The 12,949-nt window shown below is 41.1% G+C and overlaps 1 long non-coding RNA gene across 3 annotated transcripts in view; it reads right to left on the reverse strand.

Moving 5' to 3' along the window:
• LOC106725902 overlaps window positions 1-12,949 on the reverse strand; it is a 318,458-nt gene that overhangs the window by 84,901 nt on the left and 220,608 nt on the right. For all 3 annotated transcript variants that reach the window (XR_001361903.1, XR_001361904.1, XR_001361905.1), the window contains exons 3-4: window positions 8,663-8,713; window positions 7,400-7,457 (exon numbers count right to left, since the gene is read on the reverse strand). This is a non-coding gene — a long non-coding RNA (uncharacterized LOC106725902). The remainder of the gene's footprint in view (window positions 1-7,399; window positions 7,458-8,662; window positions 8,714-12,949) is intronic.

Raw genomic sequence — 12,949 nt, forward strand, 5'->3', positions numbered from 1 at the left:
TCATATACCTACCTTTAAGAGAGAACACTTCCAATTACTACTTTAGCAAGTCATCAATTATAAGATGCATCTTTCTCAGAGATGTTAAATGTGAAAAGTATATGTATCAATAAAAGAATATGTAATATTCTAGAATAAAATACACCAAAGTAGTAAGAGTGCTTATCGCTAGACTTCGACATTGTAAACTCCCTTTGTTTTCTTTATGCTTTCATGTGTTTTTAAAGTGTTTTACTCTGATCATGAACTACCCTCCTGATTAGAACTCAAAACATGGTTCAGATGTAGTTTTGCCAGAAATTCACAAAGAATAAAGCTCTTTGCTTCTGGGATTTTCTGTTCTCATTGGCAAAATCCTACAACTGCTACCACTGTCAGATAATTCTGTTCCAAGGTACAACGCAAGAGATTTGAAGTTATGGTTACAATATGTTTTCTGGATTTCCCAGGGCCTAGTGGGTGTCCCTGCCAATAAAACAAACATAACTTAGCATACATTATTTGTGTGCATCTATAAATGTAGGCATATCCATTTACAAAATGTAATAGTGGGTCAATTTCTAAACAGTGCAGTGCACAATTTCTTTTCGATGACCAGTAAAATGGTATTCCTCAGGCTTCAGGCCTCTCTGCGTCTCACGCTTTCTTTAGCTCATCTAATGGCCCTACGGATTCAAGGCTTGACGATTCTGCCATGTAACCTGAAGGTTTAACTCCAGCCCCCATCCACACTGATGGATTCTTCTGGAAGACCAGGATGGGGGGTGGGGGTTAAAGGGTAAAGGTGCTGTCCACAGCTATCCCTTAGTGAATAGCCCAGTAGAAGACAGAAACTTAATCAGAAAAAGCTTTTGTTTCCTATGCAGGATTTCCAGCTTGAGCCAAGCTGTTTGCCTGAGCATACAGATGAATTTGAGTCAAAAGGGTAGCCTGGGAGGGAGAAGGAAAGCGATTGCATTTCTAAAAAACTTTCCCCCAAATCATCATCTTTTAATGATTTTAAAAGATTATCATCAAAAAAGCTCTAGAAAAAGTTATTCAAAATATGCAATAAAAATTAATAGTCAGACAGTGAGATATGCAGTCGAGGGTGGTGGCTGTTTTATGTGCTTGCTCCTGACCGAAAGTGCTCTCACTCCCAGGACTGTCAGAACTTCGCTTTGCTTATGGTCTGAGCATGTCTGGAGGGCCTGGAGGCTGCTCCCCAGGGGACCATGTAGGAAAGACTCACCCATCTGGAAGAGGGAGGCGGGTTCATACTAGTAAGTTCAAGACAAGAAAAATAGGTTGGGGTTAGAGGGCAGAGGTAATTCTGAGTACAGTGCAGTGTCTGCCTCTCAATATGTCCTCTGGTCATCCCTTGCAGAATCATGGATTGTTTCTGGAAAAAGAGTGCTTCAATAAGGGGGAAGTTTAAAGATAAAACCTCAGTAAGACCAGGGAAATGGAAGTCAATGCTGTGCAGCAGAGTGTGCACAAGTGGGGATGAAGGGGACCTTCCTGACATGAGGAGGCCTTTGGAACAAGGAACAGACAAGCTTATATTTTGACCGCAGGGGAGAAGCCAGGGAGTTGAGCGTTGGGGCAGCTGCCATGCAAGCTCCGCCACACAAAAGAGTTTATCTCAATAAGTTGACAGCAACAGAGAGGACAGAACTTAAATTGTAGCCTAGAGGATAGGCTAGTGAACACATAATACACTCCCTAAGCAAGCTGAGAGATGTGGTCAGGGCAGGCTAGCACTGCAAAAATACCAGTGAGGAGAGAACTGAAGAATACTGTTTGCTACTCTTTTAATGATGCTGTTGTGATATATTGAATTTTTGTTACACACTTGCAGTGCTCCCCTAAATTTCACACAAAGTGATCACTGACCTTACACTTAATCACTGAGGTTAGAAACTGTACCTGCCCAAGGACCCTGTCCTGGAGTGGCATTCCATGTCAGAGATGAGACTCATTGTTGGGCACTGCCCCTCTTATCATACATGAGGCTGCAGGGCTTCAAGGCTCTAAACTCGGCATATATAATTAAGGTGCTCAAGATTTCCATGGGTCCCCAGCCTTCAGAAAGAATCCTTTCCCCAAACCAGTATTCTAAGTTCCCATCTGGTGAACCAGAGGAAATCCTCTTTTCCCCTCCTAGTGGTTTTCTATTTCCAAGCATTACCTGGGAATTTCTAAGGAACACCTAAATACTCTGAAATCTGGCTCTAATGGTCACCTGAGAAGGAAGCTATAATGCAGAAATGAAAGCTTAGACCTGGATATAGACATCACTCTTTCTAGAGCCCTTGGAAATGACCCTCCACGGGGTTATTTTCTTGACATTGGCCACCAGGTTTCAAGCTAAGCCTACCTTCTCTCAGAACAATGCCTTTGATCAGAAGTTCCCAATATCAGGCTCAATAGCTCAGAGCGCCAGGGAGGAGTGCCAGGGAGGAGAATGTCATTCCCTCCTCAGGGCTAAGGCCCGGGCCATTTTCTCTCTTCAGATGCCTGACAGGGAAGACACAGATATTCTTTAGGGGAATGTCCCACTTATTTGTAGGATGTGGTCTGGTCCCCAAGCCATGGGATAAGGCAAGCAAAATACTGGATAAGAGCTATAGTGAGAAGTATGCCACTCTTGAAAGGTTTTAGACTAACAGAGGGTGGGAGCTGGCAAATCCCACTCAGGCTGTCCTATGATCCAGCCACCAGCATGAAGTGAGGACACGCCAGATCTGGTGCCTCATCTTTCCTGGCATCAACTGGTCTGAGCTTCCAATTCTTGTAGGTTGTCCTACACATACACACACACACACACACACACACACACACACACACACACACACCACAAAGACAACCTAATACATTTTTTTATAGATAGGGATATCTAGATAAAAACAAAAAAAGCCTTAATCTGTAGAAGTACAATTATAATTTATATTATGAATTGCTAGTCAGAAGTGGGTGGGTACTTGTGTTATATCTGCATAATGACAAGCACCTGCCCAATGCTCTTTCCCAGTGACAAATTCTGTTTTTCACTACAGAATTTTAAAAAATGCACTCAAAATAGCAGTCTCTAGCTTTGATCATTTAAATTTTTATCCTCCACTGACACCTTCTTTAGAAATATATAAATTAATAAATAAATCAGATAAGACCTAAAGAGGCTGTTCAGTTTCAAACAACTCGAAGGCATATTTGAATGGTTCCGGCTAAGGATCCTCCACTAAGATGAATGTTTGGATAAAAGGGGTGCTTTTCTGGCCTACTTTGTCTCCATAACATTCTGAGTTAGGATCCAGGAGGAGGAAAGGAATAAGCACATGATTTCATTCTGGAATAATTTTCTCAGAAGGCAGCAGAACGCTGTGAACTAACAAATACTCCTATAGCCACTACTTTTACATTTACAATGAGCTTCCTTCTTGTCTTTGAAATGTTTCTTTGGGGAAAAATATTTTAAATCCCCCTGAATCGTTTCAATATTTCCATTCGTCGCCTAACCTTTTGAAATCTCTACTTTGGGGCTTATCTTTGGGATCATATTTTTCTGTTTGATTATCCACAGTTCCAATCCAGTAAAAAGTTTATCCAGACAGAACTAGTCAAAACTATGGAAATGGCTATGTAAGTGCAGTTTTCTCATTTAACACTCGTCAGGACATGAAGGGAACTTCCGATGTTATGCTACCCAGAACCCTCATGGCCTTGGAGATAAAGTCTCTGCATCTTATTTTTATTCACACTCCTAAATTTTACTCTGTTTCCATTTTTGTTCTCCCAGTTCTCTCATTTCTCGGGGTTTTGCCTACCACTTACACAATGGTATATACCCTAGACCAGTGGTCGGCAAACTCATTAGTCAACAGAGCCAAATATCAACAGTACAACGATTGAAATTTCTTTTGAGAGCCAAATTTTTTAAACTTAAACTATATAGGTAGGTACATTGTTATTAACTTAATTAGGGTACTCCTAAGCTGGCCTTGGCTAAAAATGTTCTCAATCTGAGGGGTTGACCTCAGTGAACGTACCCCCACTTCTTCTAACGCCACTTCTTCAAAATAGACTCGCCCAGGCCGAAAACCGACTTCTGTGCACGGGCCACGAAGTTTCAATCACACTGTACATGCGCACCCGTATGTGGTATTTTGTGGAAGAGCCACACTCAAGGGGTCAAAGAGCCGCATGTGGCTCTCGAGCTGCGGTTTGCCGACCACCGCCCTAGACAATTATATATATCCTAGACATTATCTCCCAGATAGTTATATACCTGCCCAATTTTACTAAATTAAACATATATATGTATAATTTTGCTCATTTCCCCCTTCCCTAAGAAATTACATTAGTTTAGTTTTTCCTTCTTTCTCCTTTAACTGGTAAAGACCTGAAAGAGACAAAAGAGCAGCCATATGAATGTGTATCTGGTGAGAAAACTTTCCAGAAGAGGAATCAGCAAGTTCACATCCTTGAAGAGAAGCAAGGCATGACTGGCAGGAATTGAGCAAGGACAAAAGGGCGGAAAAGATGAAGTCGGAGACCTTGGAAGCATGTAAGGGCTTTGGCTTTCACTCTGAGTGAGATGTAAAGCCATTGGAGGATGCTGATCAGGTTTAACATTCAATTTTAAGAGGCCCGCACAGTTAGCCATGCCTGAGCAACAAAGATGGAAAGGTACAAGAGTGGGAACCACACCTTCATTGGAAGTGATCCCAGCAAAGGAATGTGTTTGCCTGTGTGTCAGTACATTTAATTTTAAGATGTTGAGTGCACCAGACTGACTGGAAGGGTAATAATGTTTTGAAGGAGCAAAATATATTGAGATTTGTTAGAAGGAATAAAATAAGTTAATTAGTAAATCTGGAGAAAAGTGTACAGTCCCTGAATCCTTGGGGAGAAACTGATAATACGGGGAGAGGGATTCTGCTGAATGTTTACTTCTTGCCACCACAAGAGTGACATGAACTAGACCACTCTTGCAGCCTGACCAGATGGAGGAAACGGTTGGCTGACTGCGCAAGTGCCACTCCTGGTTGTCTTGGTTACGAGCAAATCATCTAAATGAAGGGAATGGTAATTAGCAGTGGAGCAACAGGTGACTTAGGTAGCATTACCTTGGAGGAAGGTGCTGTGGCAGGAAATAAAGGAGGACAGGGGACAAAGAATTCACTGTAAATAACAAGCGCAATGTTGAGGCTGCCTGTCCAAGAATCTCTCAGTGTGACAAGACTTTTCATATCTCCCATGAACCTTATTCAGCCTCAGTGTAGAAAACCTGCCACCTTACCACCTGGGTCCTGTCTGATGCTGAACAGAAAGGCACTCTAGGGAGAACAAGATGTGTGGGTAAACAAATCGTCTTTACAAATCTTCTTTCTTAGAAAATGAAAGAGAACATTCTGATATGCACACAAGCATTTTAGCATTAATTTCCTTGTAAATCTCTGTGGGTACATATTCCCAGACATAAGCTAAGCATTATTTCAATAAAAAAATTAAATGGAAAATAAATCATTTAATAGAATTTATGCTCATGGTTCTGACTGTATAAACCTTCATAATAAATTCATATCTCACAAGTAATATAGGTAAATTTTAAGGACTGAGAATAATAAATACTCTCATTATAAAGATTTGGTGGGTTGATCTGAAACAACTCAGAACTTCTTTGGAAGTCTGGCCATGAAATTAACTTCCTTTTCCTTGTCTGGAGGGCTTCCCTGGGTTAGTGAAACCCCAGGAAGAAGCCTGCACACTTACTGTGATGGTCACGGCACAGCTTCCCCAAATTTGGAGCTATCAAAAGCCACGAAGAGTAACAGTATAACAGCTGCGGCTCCTCCTGAAAACATTCAGAGCCAATTTGATTTTTATTCTTCTTCCTGGCACAAAGATACTTTGGAAGCTATAATTTGGACATTCCAATATCGGATTTACAGGAATCTTAAAATGCTTTGTGGGTTGGATTGAGGAAATAAAGGAAACAAGAAACCGTATTTCTGCTTCTAAAGCTGATCTTCTGCCACCTGGATAGAGCATCTGTGAGAGGGAAATGATGCACAGTGTAGATTTGGGCCAGCAAAATGGGAAAGTCGATTATTTTGTTCCATGTGGTTTCATCAGGGGAGGAAGAAGATGAGCTAGTTAAGGAGCACCAGGAGGGAATGCCAGGTCTGAAACAGGCACTCACAAGTGGTGACCATATTGGTCCTGCACTACAGCAAGGGCAGAAGTTCAGTTATTAGCACAAGCAGATGGCATTTTAATCTTTATTCCTGCCAAAAGAATAATCACACTTAAAAACTTTAAAATTATTCATCTTCAGGTACTTGCCCAAACATCAGTTTTTTCTGTTAATGTTTGTGCTCATAGGAAGAAGTTCCTCATAGCTAAATAAAGCCCACAGGTAGATAATTACCACAGTACATTAGGGATGCTCTGTTTAAAGGAATCCTATATAATAAAAGGCTAATATGCAAATCAACTGAACAGCAGAACAACTGGTCGCTATGATGCACACTGACCACCAGGGGGCAGACGCTCAATGCAGGAGCTGCTGAGCTGCGGTGACTTGGCAGCAGCGGTTGTCTGGGTGACGCACTCCAGAACCAGAGAGGAGGGAGCCCTATTCTGGGGTGCATCACCTGAGAACCACCCTCTAGCAATCCAAGACCCCTTGGGGGATGTCGGAGGGCTGGTTTTGTTGGAGGCCAGGCCAAGGGACCCCAGCTGCCAGAGGGATCCTACTTACTCCGCAGATGCCCTTCAAGCCACGGCTCTGCCCCAGGGTGGCCAGCTGGGGAGGGACTGGTGGGAGGTTGGATCCAGGGTTGGATCCAGCCCCTCTTGCCCAGTCGCATCCCACCATCCACCTTCTAATTAATTTCCTTTTAACATGCATGAATCCATGCACTGGGGCACTAGTGTTATTCATAATCCGAAAAATAGCCCTACCAAAAAGATCCTATTATCATCATTTTACAAATGAGGAAACACCTCAGGTAAAAAAAAAAAATCATCAAAAGGTTACCCAGCACATACAGAACTGAATCAGAATTTGAACTCAGGTCTGTCTTGCTCTGATCCTGTGCTCTTTGTGTTTGTCAGGACACAGAGTGGCAACTCAGCTCTGGTTTGGTTAGCAGTTACTTTAACACCTTATTTTGAAAGCTAAGATGTTAACTCTTAGAAGAGGGTGATGTATATTAAGACAGATAATGCAAACTAGGTGAAAATATGACCTGCAGGTGGGCAGAGCCCTGTGTTTGGTGTGGCCAAAGTTTATAGGATGGAGCTGATCTAAAGGGTTTTCTCTATCTCAATCTCAAGTGTTTAACCTGCAACTAAACAAAATAAGAGATTGCTTGGCAGGAACTCAAAATTTCCCCCTTCCAGATGTACTTACATTTTAACAGGCATTCATCAAGCTTGAAATACCTTCAGGACACAAACAGATGAATCACCTGTCAAAAAATTCAAGAAACTATGATCAGCAGCTGGGGAAAATATTTTAGGAGAAAATATTTTTATTGAGAGCCTCTTGAATCATACTGCTGACATATATAGGAAAATGTATAGTTTATTTCTATTAATAGTGGTTTGTTAAAAGGACAAGGAGACATGAGAAACATCTCAGGATTAAATAGTTAGGCTTCAACCAAAGTAAAGATGTCAACCTCAAAATTAAACATACATGTGTGCCACAGGAATCTGATGCCAGTGCCATGATCTAAACATGTCTATGATTTCTAAAATAAAGTACTAATTATGACTCAAATAGTGTTCAACACTGTAGAGCAGTGGTTCTCAACCTTGGCTGCACATCACCTGGGAATCTTTTTAAAATCCTGATTTCTGGGCCTCATCCTCCGGAAATTCTGTTTCTTTGTTATGGGGTGAGGCCACAACATTAGTGAACTCTTTAATCTTTGCCACTCTCCATGGGCTGCTACCAATGAATTCTCTCTTGACCCTCTTTCTCGATACTTGTCTCTCCTTACACCTTTTCTCTCTGGGATTTCCTACTTGATACTACTTTGCTCTCTGCTTAAAATCCCATTGAATTCTCCAAAAGATGATTACCATCTGATATGAAATGCCCCTGCTGGGAAGAGGTCTCAAGGTAGACCATGTCAAAGGCACAGGTCATAGATAACTGTCTCTACTCAGATGTCAACTGCTGGTCAAATTGGATATGACCAGACTAGCTAGAACCCATGATACCAAGTGGGTGACTTTTGGGTAAAGAATCACTAAAAAAGGACTTATTAAGAATGACAGGCACTTAGTATGAACTATTAAATACATACTCCATGTAGACACAGCCCATTCCACCTTCTTCATATTTGATTGCTCTTCAGCTGTCCTACTGAGCAGAAATGGGATGAGGGTGAGTCCAGAGAGGCATGGGTGCAGAATTTTAGGAGGCACTCATCCTCAGGGTCATACAAGGGTAGAATTGGCACCTACGAGTGAATGCCTCCTTAAATTTTGTACTTTAGACACTTCATTTGCCTCACCCTACTTGTGGCCCTAGTACTGAGAGGCAGATCCCTTTGTTTTGATTTCCTTTTTACCTTCTATTACTTGAATTTTAGAGATGTGTCTACCACTAACACTGCTATTTTTAATATAAAAATCCAAAAGTTGTTAAAAAACAACAACAAACCTGTCCATAGGGTTGCATTTTATATGGAGAGGTAGCATTTAGTAAGTCTTCCTAAAAGAAAAAAAGAAAAAAAAAAAAGATGACCAAACACAGGTTTTAGTTCACCTTGAAAAGTGAAATAAAGTAACAATAAAAGACAGTTTGGGAATTTTTCCATCAATGCTGTTTCCTCCTGTATTGAAAGGAATATGGCAAATAGCCCATCTAGTTATTTTCTGAGCTGAGCTCCAGTGAACTGCACAGACTTGAACTCTCTTGCAGAGGTGAAGAATGAAATATCATGTGGGTGAAGGGTCAAATATTCTTCACAGAACAGAAAAACAACGATAATTTCTTCCCAATGGATTGCTTAAAATATGTGAATCATGCCCAGCCAGTGTGGCTCAGTAGTTGAACATCGACCCAGGAACCAAGAGGTCACAGTTCGATTCCTGGTCAGGGCACATGCCTGGGTTATGGGCTCGATCCCCAGTAGGGGGCGTGTGAGAATCAGCCGATAGATGATGTTTCTCTCTCATTGATACTTCTATCTCTCTATCCTCTCCCTTCCTCTCTATCTAAAAATCAATGGAAACATAAAGAAAGAAAATATTTGAATCATGTGGTCTGCAACTAGAATTATTTGCATCTAGGCCATAAGCTTTTGGCTATAACTGTTGAGTTCCTCCAACGATGAGCCATTATATGACAGCTTCAGGGCCACATCTCAAACATATTGGACTTGAAAGTAAACCAAATGGCAGTTATAGGGCAAGCACTACACACAAATGACAATTTTCTTCCCCAGTAAATTAAATGTGGTTTCTAAAAGCTTTCTTTGGCCAAATAAGACCTATAATGAATACACTGACCAGATCCAGATCCCTCTTTAGGTTTTCGTTCCTCTAGCAGGCAGGAGTGTTAGCTACTGAAGGCTCATGACTATGTCCCTATTTTGGGAATTGCAGCCAACTGAAACTGTGTTGCCCACGTTTATGCCCCCTCCAAGGGAGCAGCCTGCATTCAATAGCTGGCCCATGCAGGGATACAAAAGCCTGAAACTCTTGCTTCTACTACGGGCACCTCTAAAGGGTCATCCTATCTTTTGGACTCTCAATAGCAGCGGTTCTCAACCTGTGGGTCACCAACCTGTGGGTCGCGACCCCTTTGGGGGTCGAACGACCCTTTCACAGGGGTCCCCTAAGACCATCGGAAAAAACATATATAATTACATATTGTTTTTGTGATTAATCACTATGCTTTAGTTATGTTCAATTTGTAACAATGAAAATACATCCTGTATATCAGATATCTACATTATGATTCATAACAGTAGCAGAATTACAGTTATGAAGTAGAAACGAAAATAATTTTATGGTTGGGGGGTCACCACAACATGAGGAACTGTATTAAAGGGTTGCAGCATTAGGAAGGTTGAGAACCACTGCTCAATAGGATCCACTGGGGGTGTTGCAATTGCATCACAGTTCAACTTACTTCTCTGTCCAGACCTTCTGACCTTATGCCCTCAGAGTTATTGTTCCTGAATGTATTCCTCAAAAATATCTCTCACATGCAAATCTCTGAATTTCAGTGTCTGTTTCCTGGGAACCCTGATCTGTGAAAGTTGGGACCAGAAGTGATCATGAGAAGTAGACTCTGAAATGAAATGTTGGAGTTGAATAACTCTCCTCCCCCTCTAGCCACCCACCCAGTTGAATACCAATGAAAATTCCAAGACTGGTAGTGGATGGAGGATGACTAATTCCTGACACACTATAGGAATGCAACTGTTAACATCTCATTGGTGGGGAACTGGAAGGTGAGACTGGTAGAAGAAAATGTACTGAGAGGTGTAATATCTTATGTGTATAAGAGATTTGGAGCATGGTGTCTTTAGAACATTGCAGGACATTTAGCAGTATCTCTGGCTTCAACCTACTAGATACCAATAGCACTCCCATTGCTGTGTTCCCTGGGGGCAAACACCAACCTTCATTAGGAACCACTTATTCAGCTACATTCAGCTCTCAGCCCTTTGAGTAACACCAAGATATTGGAGTCTTTCCAGCTTATGTCCCAGACATCTTGAAGATGAGAAAAGCAATCCCCCCCTACTCTGCCATGTCCAAATTTCTGTCTAGCAAAATCTGTAAACATACAAAAGTTTTTATTGTTTTACAGCAGCACTTGGGGGGGGGTGTTTTTTTTAATGCAGTTATAGATAACCAGAGAAAGGGAAAAATAGTAACTATAATGACTATGGAATTGAATGACTATAGCTGGAGGCAAACAATATATTGAAGAAGATAGTGAAAACAGGATGTTTTAATCACCAATTAAAAAGTGAGTGTGAAAGCCAGAGGTTCTCCTTGGCAGTAAATAAAGAGACTCCCATCTCCCCAAAAGCCGAGGATCAGGTCCCAGAACTTAGTTAGAAAAGTTAGCAGAATTATAGAAGAGGCTAAGTTCTCAAATTTGGCAAGTTTCCTATGCTAAAGACGGGGATATATTTGGAAAAGTGTGACTCTGAGATATGGCAAGGGGAAATCTGGTTTGATAACTCTCAGAAATCTTGCATCCCTAGATGCTCAACCCTCTGGACCTGAAAAAGTAGTCCAATTTGCTCTGTTAAAGTTCTATTCTCTCCACTCTGCTTTGCCCTCACTTCCCTCCTTGGCCACCAGGTCAGTAACTAGGGCTAAGTCACCATTCAGCCCAGCTCTGAAAGTGCTGGGACTGATGAGAGTTTGAAAAGGGCTATACTATGAGGAACTGCAGGTTCTAGCCAACATGTGCCAGCAGGAATTGGGAGAACATGAGGGGGACTGAATTCTGAGGCTGCTGGATCAAGCAGAGAAGAAGGTAAAGACAGGTAAGGGAGAGTTTATATAGGAGCACTTTTGAGTAATATAGTATTTAGCACCTTGAAAATAGCTTAGGTATATAGGGTGTGGGGAGTCAACTAGATTGAACACCTAGAGGCAAGGTTGAGCCTGAGGAGTTTAGGGACGAAGCGGAAACAGATTCCACTAGAAACTCTGGTGGAGTGTATGTTGAAGAGTAGTGGAGGATTGGCTATGATGAGAAATGAGGCGGCTTTGGAAATGTTTTGGTTTTAGAGGTAGCCATGTACCGTTCCTAGCTCAATCATTTACCCCCCTACCTGCACAAAATTTCATAGGCAACTCCAGTCACCAAGATAAATCATTCAGTGCATTTTAAGATTTCTCTGTATTTTTCCTTTATGTGTGTAGCTTTTATGACAATACTTAGTCCTCTATCATTGAAAGATAAAATTAGAGTACTTTTTTGTATTTCTTCTGTATCTCACAGCTCATCTATAAAAGGATATGAAGGGAATGGCACTTAGCATCCATCTCTAACCTGCTTCACCAGATTTTTCTCACTGGCTGAATACATTCCTATTTATAATCTATTATCATTTTACAATTACAATAAATTAATTTCAATCTAGTTATTATTCTTTCTGTGCATTTTTACTAGGCTTTTCTGGGGGTAAAACAGTAAATGGTTTATTGAAATTTAGGATGGTCAATGTCTAAAACAATTATTAGAAATTACAGAAATTATTTCATTAGCCAAATTGGTTCTTCATCATATATTTAAAATATGCACCCCATTAATTCAATTCCTCAGGCTTGCATATTATGTAGAATATATAATTTTTTTCACACTGAAGCAATGATATTTTTATATTGTTTCCAGAGATGCCAGGGCTGCAAGACTCAATGTGTTTTCAGGTGAGCAGATTTGCTTTCTTTTCTTCATTTTTTTTTTCCAGTGAAAAAGCCTTGTATGTCCTAGCTGGTTTGGCTTCACTAGAAGAGCGTCGGCCTGGGGACTGAAGGGTCCCAGGTTCGATTCTGGTTAAGAGTATGTACCTTGGTTGCAGGCACATCCCCAGTAGGGGGTGTGCAGGAGGCAGCTGATCCATGGGGGTGTGCAGGCAGCTGATCCATGCTTCTCTCTCATCGATGTTTCTAACTCTCTATCCCTCTCCCTTTCTCTCTGTAAAAGATCAATAATAAATATATATATACATATATATATGAAAAAGCCTTGTAGAATATATAATTTGTGAATTAAGTATTCCTTTATAAATATCCTGAACTTAATGGCAGTTTTTGCTTAAAGAAAAAATAAAATAGAAAGGAAGAAGAAAGGGAGAGAGGAAGGAGAAGAAGGAGGAAGGAAGGAAGGAAGGAAGGAAGGAAGGAAGGAAGGGAGGAAGGAAAAGAGAGAAAGATAGAGAAGGGAAGAGTGGGATCATAGGTAGGCATAGGG

This window comes from Myotis brandtii, unplaced genomic scaffold (assembly GCF_000412655.1).
Source record: "Myotis brandtii unplaced genomic scaffold, ASM41265v1 scaffold196, whole genome shotgun sequence".
Classification (NCBI taxonomy): domain Eukaryota; kingdom Metazoa; phylum Chordata; class Mammalia; order Chiroptera; family Vespertilionidae; genus Myotis; species Myotis brandtii.